Source organism: Halyomorpha halys, unplaced genomic scaffold (assembly GCF_000696795.3).
Source record: "Halyomorpha halys isolate HHAL.00 unplaced genomic scaffold, Hhal_1.1 Scaffold45.1, whole genome shotgun sequence".
In the NCBI taxonomy this organism is placed as follows: domain Eukaryota; kingdom Metazoa; phylum Arthropoda; class Insecta; order Hemiptera; family Pentatomidae; genus Halyomorpha; species Halyomorpha halys.
The window spans coordinates 2,873,646-2,883,027 of NW_027113993.1; the positions used below are offsets into that span (position 1 = coordinate 2,873,646).

Genomic DNA, 9,382 nt, shown 5'->3' on the forward strand with positions numbered 1-9,382 from the left:
ATTTACCTGAAGCCCTCGAATATGAGGAGTGTAATGTCACAATTGTGTTTAAATTTTTTAAAGCCTCCTTCCTAAATTATAGCGCTCCTTCGATTATTTGTTTAATTTATTTAACTTAACTTAAATTTAATTTAAAAGCTGAATATATATTAGGTATAGGTTTTATAGTATGTGTTTTGTGAGTTTTACTTAGCAACTGTATTTTATATTATTAAATTCTTTGACTAATAATAAGCAGAAGCTTAATCATAAAGTTTACTACTACAGTAATAATAGATTTATTTTAGCTTCTTTTTATAAAACAAAATAACAAAAATGTTTTCTATATTTTCTTTTTTGTTTTTGTCAATAAGCACACATACTAGCTCTCCGTTATGTCTACAGAGTGATTACGTACTCAAATACACCTGTGTTCACTAAACGTTACCTTAAATAGACAAAAATGAAATATTATCTACAAACATTTTTTTTTTTATTACAGTTCCTATGTCAAAAGTATTTTTCTGAAATAAAAATTATGACTAAAATCGACGAACAAATTTTAATAACCTTTTGTTTAATAAATTGTTATAGTTTAGCCTAAATAATCAATAATGCTTAACAGAATGGAGAAAATATTGTTATTTGAGCAATATAAAAGGAGGAAACACAGATTAAAAAAAAATAGATTGAGTATGTATTTGAAATTGGTGAGTATTTTCGAGGCGCAGTTTTTACATTATATAACTGATGGTTTTAAACTTCCGTCAGACAGTGTACAGCTCTGAGTGAAATGTTTTTGATATGGAAAAATATTATTTTAAGAATAATTTAGGATGATAATTATACTTAATATTTTCTTAAAATTTGATAGGATTTATACTAAATTATGAAATTCAGTTCATGAAGTTTAACGGCTTTTTTTTCGTTTAAAAAAATGCACTTTTGCAAAGAGCTGTACGTTAAATGGTTACCACAAGTTTTGTAATGTAAAAACTGAGCTGCGATGATAATTGGATATTTCCAATACATAAACCTAAATCAATATATATTTTTTTTGTCATAGATATATTATCTTATTTTCTGTATGTTATGATAAAATATATCAAGATCTTTGTATCCATAATGTTAATCGTTGTCGATTATTCAGGGCAAATTATGAAAAGGCTAAATAAAAAATGAATAAGACACGTTCGTTGATTTTTGCCATTGATTATTTTTTTTTAATACTTTTTATGGCCAAACTATTAAGCATGAGTTAAAATACGATTTATTAAATGTGTAAGGACTTGGGTTATTTCATTTGAATAAATATCATACATAAGACACCACTAGCTATGTACAATGTTATCAATAAAAAAACTAAGATAAAATAATAATTATAATAATAGTTTTTTTTTCGGCCAAGACTCCCATTGGAGTCCTATACTGCCTGACCATGGTTGGGGGGGTCAAAGTTCATTTTGTGGGGCCGCCACTCAATGAAAAAAAAAGTCGACGCTCCAGGCCGGATTCGAACCGGCACCGCCAATAGACAACAAATTGGTAAGACTGTGTCTTAACCACTGAGCTACAGGCAACTCTTATAGTAGTTAATAAGCTAATAATAATAAGTTAATAACAACAACAATGTCATTTCTGGATTTAACAAAATAAATAATAGACTTCTAATGGAAAAAAAAGAAAATGAATTTAAGAATAATAGAAAGAGAAAAAACAAAGAAATTTTGTAACAGGATGCCCTGCAGCAGTCTAGGCTTCAGTCTTCAGGTTTTGGTTGGGTTTCCCAAGTTGTAGGTCACTGCTCCTTTAACTGTAGGTTACTGGAAGTGGAACGTCATGAATCTTTTTCTGATGCAATCCTCTATTGTCTCTATTTGTGATTTCTGATGCAATAGGCTGTTTAAACTATTTACTACATTAATAATATTATATACTTCAAGTTATTTTGTTGCATTATAGTTTAATTTGACAATTTATATCAGTATCGGTTTAATAATTCCGAAATGTATCAAATTTTCTCAAGTTTTGACTGGCAGTAAATATCACTGCTTTGTTTGAAGAGCGCCACATTTGATATAAAAAAAAAATTGTTTTATTTTAAAACGCGCTCAGAACATATTGCCGTATACAAGAGGTGTCTTTGTCTACTGTTCCTCTATGACTGTTGTTCTAACGCAAGTAGGGTTGTCAAAAACTAATCAAATATTGCGGTAATAGTCTAACTAACTAGATAGTTTCTAACTACTTTAAAATATATGTAATCCATGAAATACGTCAAATACAATATAAATCTTTTTGTCAGACGTGCCACCATCATCAAGTAGGCGATATCAATAAATTTTATTGATTATAAAAAATAATAATATTTATATTTCTGTTCTCCACTTCAGTTATATCAGTTTACTCAAGAAGCAAAACTTTAAATATAAAAAAATATAAACAAACGAAGAGAAAATAAAAAAGTGTATTTGAACATTAAGAGATAAATATATAGACAGTTATACATAAAAGGTAGGAAAATATACATATACGACGGATTTATTATCATAACAAATTTATTAAGAAATATATTGGGTAGCGAACACGAAGATGAGACGGTGAAAGGTGAATCGCAGAGGAACCAACTGATCAGGTAGCAGAGAGGAAATAAACTCCCTCCCATATCTACGAGTATATATCAATGATGAAATCTTCCCTAGGGTTCTATAACTCAGCCTGGCTAACGATAAGAGATTGTAAAAATAGACAAGTGTTCACAATACCTGGCAAGTCCAAATTATTGCAACTCATCGTTTTATAATTAAATATTAATACAAAAAAGTTTTATTTATGCTGCCTCTTAAGGTGAATATGTATTTACTAATTAACATTATTACTCGAAATAACGTTTTTACAAATCGTAGTTTTTACAACCAACAGTATGCACGTTTTGGCAATTTAACTCATAATCGGTTTAAATTAATATCAATGACAAAATATATATATATACATAAAAAAATAAAAAATTTTATTGGAAGGTTATTAGTTGAATGTATGAGATTGTGGATTGTATATATAAAATTTGGAATATATCTCAAAATATAGAAATTATGTACTTTTCGCGGTTCAGTTTATCAGGTAGTTTAATTGATTTTCTATTTATTTATCTATTTATTTACAATACAAAAATTTAGTATTCTATAAATGCTACCCGTGCAAATAAAACTATAACCAAAACGTTGCGAAGTTCCAATCATTGTTTAGGTTAGGGGGGTATATGTATTTACTAATTAACATTATTACTCGAAATAACGTTTTTACAACCAATGGCAATGGTATGCAAGTTTTGGCAATTAAACTCATAATCGGTTTAAATTAATATCAATGACAAAAAATATATATATATAAAACATAACTAAAAAAAATTTATTGGAAGGTTATTAGTTGAATGTATGTGATTGTGGATTGTATATATAAAATTTGGGATATATCTCAAAATATAGAAATTATGTACTTTTCGCGGTTCAGTTTATCAGGTAGTTTAATTGATTTTCTATTTATTTATTTATTTACAATACAAAAATTTAGTATTCTATAAATGCTACCCATGCAAATAAAACTATAACCAAAACGTTGTGAAGTTCCAAATCATTGTTTAGGTGTGTACATATCTGCACCGTTTGTCAGAAGATTGGTGGGGTCATTCAATGCCATAAAAAATTAATTTGGTACAAAACCCCCTCTATTTAGATAATACTCTACAAAATTAACTATCGTATTATAATAGTTACAAGACTTGTTTAGTCTTCATTCACAGTTTTCGTAAAATTATATTTTTTTTCCGCTTCATTAATTTATTGTTATCTGAATCCTGGCATAATGCGCCTTCAAGGTTCACTGACATTTAAAAAAGATATTTTTCCCGAAAACAAACTAAAAATATTTTAATATAAAGGGTTATTCTGCTTTATAATATCCAGAGTCTAGTAGATGGTAGAGTTCTAAATATACAGGCTTATACAAAAATTAAAAATGTTTAAATATTATGCTCGATAGAATAAAAACTTTTAAGATTAAAAGCTTTAAACAAAATGTTCCATAAAATAAGCTGTGATGCCTCGTAAGTCCAAAAATATTAGATATACGATTTTCGTAATACCTTAAAAAAACAAAAATCACCTTTAAAAGTCTCTGCTTACAGCGACATAGTTAGAGGGACTTTGGTGATCTCCAAGAAAGGTTATCAACAGGTACTTGTTGTAATGTTCTTTAAAGGTTTAGTGCTTACTGTCTCAGATGTCAAATTCTGGTCAGAAGGGTCTAAAATGGGGTCTTGAACTGGTCAGGTAAGAAACTCTAAGGGATTTTACTAAATGTTTAGGTCTAACACTTTGCTTCTATATTTTAAGTAGGTATTTTTTACGTAGTTGAAGTTCTTTTATATATATATGTTTTTGTTTTATTTTTTGAGATTTTATGTAGTAAACTTTACTTAAAGGTGGTATGAAATGAGCTGAGGTTAATAACAGGTCTCCTTACGAGCCATGGTCCGTTAAAATATCATCTCAAAAAGATGAAGATAGTTCCAAATGTCTGTACTCAGAGGACGAAAAAAACAAGCCTTAGCATACCCTATGTGAATGTAAATTCTTTGTCTTTTACAGATTACAATTATTGAATCAGATAGTAATTTAACCTGAAGACATTACCAGAAATAACCCAAGACCTGATGTGCTGCATTAGAAGCGTCGCATTTCAATGGGATCTCTATACAATTAAGAGATAAACTCTGGAAAGATCCTAAAGGGTCGAGATAAGGAACGGCTCCCCATCCCTTTGATATAATAATAATAACTCATTAAAAATCACAATTTTTTATTCAAGCGTTAATAGAAATAAAATGAGTGGAGAGGCGATCCCAAGGACAGTTTTAATCACTGGGGAAAAATACAAAACACTATTTACTTATTATTATTTTAACCAATATAATTATATAACTATATACCACTTACTTTAAGAAAAAAAAAACGAGACAACGTATTGTAGCAAAAAAGGCTGCATAAAAATAAATTAAATAAAATAAAATAAACATATTAAAAATGTATTTTTTTATGGTCATTGGCTTCTAAAATGCAAAAAAAAATCTAATACCAATTATAAAATAGGTTAACTTTATTTGATATTTGACATATGATGTTTTATAATGTCTTTTATATAATCATCATATAAAGTTAGTTAGAGAACCTTGCTTCTACAATTGCAAAGTTGATTATGATGTGGACACCAATACGCATATGAATGCAACCTTTTTATTTTATACGGCCACATGAACAATTACTGATTGTATCCACAGCAGTTTTATGTGCACGTGTACGCTGTTAAAAAAAAATGATCTTTCCAAGATAAATGGGGTATATATATACGAGGGTGGTGTGAAAAGTTTCCAACCTAACAAAAATACAAGACATTTTTCTGATTTTTTTATTTTTCAACATAGTCTCCTTATAACTCTACACACTTCTCCCAGCGATGCTCCCATCTCTGTAACCCATCCAAAAAGTATTCGGTGTTTTTCTCTGCAAAATAATTGTTCACGAAGGTGATTGCCTCTTCATTAGACAAAGATCTCTGTCCTCCGAGCGCAATTTTTAGATGAGTGAACAAAAAGAAGTTGCTTGGGGCTAGATCTGGTAAGTAAGGCGGATAGTCAAGCAATTCAAACCGTAATTCGTGGATTTTCGTTATGGCAACCGCTGAAGTGTGAGATGGTGCGTTGTCTTGGAGAAACAGGATTTTCTTTTTCTGCAAATGTGACCGTTTTTCCGCAAGTTCTGCCTTCAGCTTATTAAGTAATGATGCGTAGTATGCTCCTGTTTTGTTTTTTTCCTCTTGAAGATAGTCGATTAAAATAACTCTATAACGATACCAAAAAACAGTCACCATCACTTTTCTATTCGAGAAAACAGTTTTTGCTTCTTTTTTTATGGAGCCGGTTCCCTCTTCGTAGTTCACTGTCTGGACTATATTTTTGTTTCGGGCTTGTGATGGTGTATCCAAGTTTCATCTACAGTAATTAATCGGCGCCAAAACATGGATTCATTGCGCCTTAACTGCGCCAACAGATCGTTGGAAATGTTCATTCGAACACATTTTTGGTCTAACGTGAGCAAACACGGCACCCCAACATGCGGACAGCTTTCTCATATCTAAATGTTGATTAAACATGTTCAACAATTTGAGGTATGTCCATAACCTCTGCTATCACTATTATTTTAATTCGGTGGTTGTCAAGGACCATTTGGTGACCTTGAATATGTTTTCTTCGGTAGTTGCAGTGGACATCCCGAACGTTTATTGTCGTAACTGTCAACAAATGAACACCGAAATTCCCTTTTATTTAAAATTTTCGCTTTTATTTATATCTGTAAAATTTAAATTACCTAATTAATTTCTACATAGTGCTAATATAAGAGGAACATATATGTTTTTTCTCAAATTTTCAGATATACACTATGTTGGAAACAAAATTTAATAAATAAGAAATATTAAAAAAAAAAGTTAGAAATTTTTTGTAATGTAAGAGTAATTTTCTTAATTAATTTATTACATAAATATGTTGAGGCGCTTTCACCACCAGCAGTCGTGGCCGAGTGGTTAAGGCGTCTGACTAGAAATCAGATTCCCTCTGGGAGCGTAGGTTCGAGTCCTACCGACTGCGAAAATTTTTGATAATAAATCCTGATATATTTTTTTCTTATTGAATGTTAAATTTTAAACAATAAAACTTGAAATTCATGTTGAGTCAACCAAAAGAAAATTAAAAAAAAAAATGTTTTCGTACATTAAATCGCATAAAAATTGTTCAAAATTGTGTACAAAATATAGAGATATTTTAATTTATTTTATCAATTCTTTTAGTTGAATTTACAATAGTGGCATATTACGAAAACGTGTAAGGAGGATGAACAAAAAGTCAACATTAAAGGTTGATTTAGCTTCTAATAAAACTACGAAAGTATGATTATATCAGAAATATCTACATTAGCCATAAAACTGATTAAGCGGGTCTAGGAATGAATCTTGTACAGCAAATTCGCCTCTGAAAAAAAAAAAAAATAATTATAGTTGAGCAGTAAAAACTCAGAAGTGTTGAATAGCAACCTAAAAAAAAAAACATATTTTTTAGTGTAATATACAGATAGAACTAAAAATAGCAATAAACCTTGTCATTTGCACTCGCTAACGACTATTCAACATTAAAGTCGGATTCAGCGCCATATACCGCTGAAATGATTACTCCAAACCATGATGTGCAGGCATATAAGAACATTAATTCGAGAATTCTAATTTAGCACCACTTTATAAATTAGAAATTATAGTTTTTAAAAAATCCAGTTTGGGAGGATTATTTTTATTTTGGAGTTAATACTTTCCTTTCGTAGTTTCTCTTGGTAAAGCTAAGATGGATTGTGATCTAATGTAGTTTTAATTGGACAACGATTAATATGGACATTGTTACAAAAAATTGAATTAATAAATGATAATATATTTTTTCATAACTACTAAACATTTGGTATTTAAATTCATTCTTAACGTTTCATAACAGCCACTCACTGTATGTAGACCGTGAAAGTACACTAACTAATAGGATGGTAATGGAAGCCAGAGACGAGCTGTTTCACGGTAGTCACCCAACCTAATCAACAGCCTTAACTACAACCACATTAACAAAACAGACCTTGCTCGGGAGTCGACTACTAAATATGACGCGTCGAAATAAGAAACGCCGAACACGAGACACGCACGTGAGCCATCAGGGCAGCAAGAAACCGTTTTTAAAGAGATCATAGACGAGGCTGGTCTGCGCATGCGCCCCTCTATCTGCCCGCTGGACGCAGGTTCAAGGCCTGCTCTGCACTACAGCCGCTCTTCTTGTCGTTTCAAGACCTCAAGATATAGTCCGGTGGTCAGAGCTACGTCCTTAGGTATATTCCTAGGTTAGGTACAGAGATTGGATAAATTTTCACAAGAAGAAATAGATCACGTGTAGATACTGATATTCATATTGATATTTTTAAATAACCACCGATTTTCGTATTATAAAAACCTAACATGTGCAGAATGATGCAGTAAAAACCGAGAATGTGTAAAATTGGGAATAAAACAATCACATGCTGTAAAAATCAACTTAATTATTCCATTTTATTATATTAATGTAGAAGATTATCTTTATATTTGAAACAATACCAACTCATTAAATATTCACTTCATCAGTATAAAGATACACAAAAATTAAACTATTTGGATTAAAAATCCTTGATTTTCCACAATTGAAGAGTTAAATAGAAGCTTACTGTGTCTAAGGTATTTTTATGCCTACAATGAAGATTGGAAAATTTAATTATATAATTCTTAAAACTACCACAATTTTAAGTTTTCGAAAAATTAGCGAAGGTGCTACATGAAGTGATAAGACGGTATACTATGCTAACTTGCTGTATCATCGTTAATGCTGGTTGATATTCGTTTTTAGCACCTCAAGAAACCGTTAAATACAAACTTTTGAATTAATAGGAAAATGAATTATTTTAATTTAATTTTTCGCCTTTGATTTTTTTTGAAAAACCAAAAAAAAAAATAAGAATAACATCAAACCGACTCGACCAATCTACACCAAACTTGGCAGTGGTTTGGGGCTCTATAAACTGCACTAAAAGGGATAAATCGGATATAATTAAACAGATCAAAACTGGAGATATAAAATAAAACTTTTGAAAAGTTTTTTTTATTTGATACCTATAGTGCGCACTTATATTAGATTTAAATTTTGAAAATGTTGGTTGAGCTAGAAAGTAGACATTCAGCTCTCCAACGATTCTATTAACGTAAAAATAGAATACAATGCAGAGGAGTTATGAACGATTATATGAACAAGTTTTCCTGAAAGAAAAAAAATCCTCAAAATAATCAAAGTGATAAATTTCTTTGAAAAACGGCATTCAGGAGTTTGAGAAGACTAAAAAAACGAATTGATTTGCTATTTCCTAAAAAAAAAATTTTTAGGTCTACAGTACCCCAAGCCACATTTTTTTCTGAATCATTTTTTTTGTTAAATGGAATCATACATATATAATGTATAGATTTTAGTTTGTCTCAATTTCCTTCAGATACAACTACTGGGTAAACAAGATTTAGTGGCCTAGATAGGTATACTTGATCAGGTATTATGAACCATATAACTAATTAATTGTAGGTTTCTTGACATTATTAGTTGGATTTTCACATTAATTCGTGGTCAATTTAAAATATTTGAAAACTGAAAAATGCAACTTCATGCAGGAAATTCTCAAAATGTGAAAATTCGTGCAATATATATAAAACTACTGTCAATATTTTATGTGTATATATATATATATATATA

General features: G+C 30.1%; 1 non-coding gene across 1 annotated transcript; it reads left to right on the top strand.

Annotated features, from left to right (window-relative positions):
• The first annotated feature begins 6,597 nt into the window (after positions 1-6,597).
• Positions 6,598-6,679, top strand: TRNAS-AGA (transfer RNA serine (anticodon AGA)). Its single transcript has one exon. It is a non-coding gene; the product is annotated as a tRNA-Ser (tRNA).
• The last annotated feature ends 2,703 nt before the right edge of the window (positions 6,680-9,382 follow it).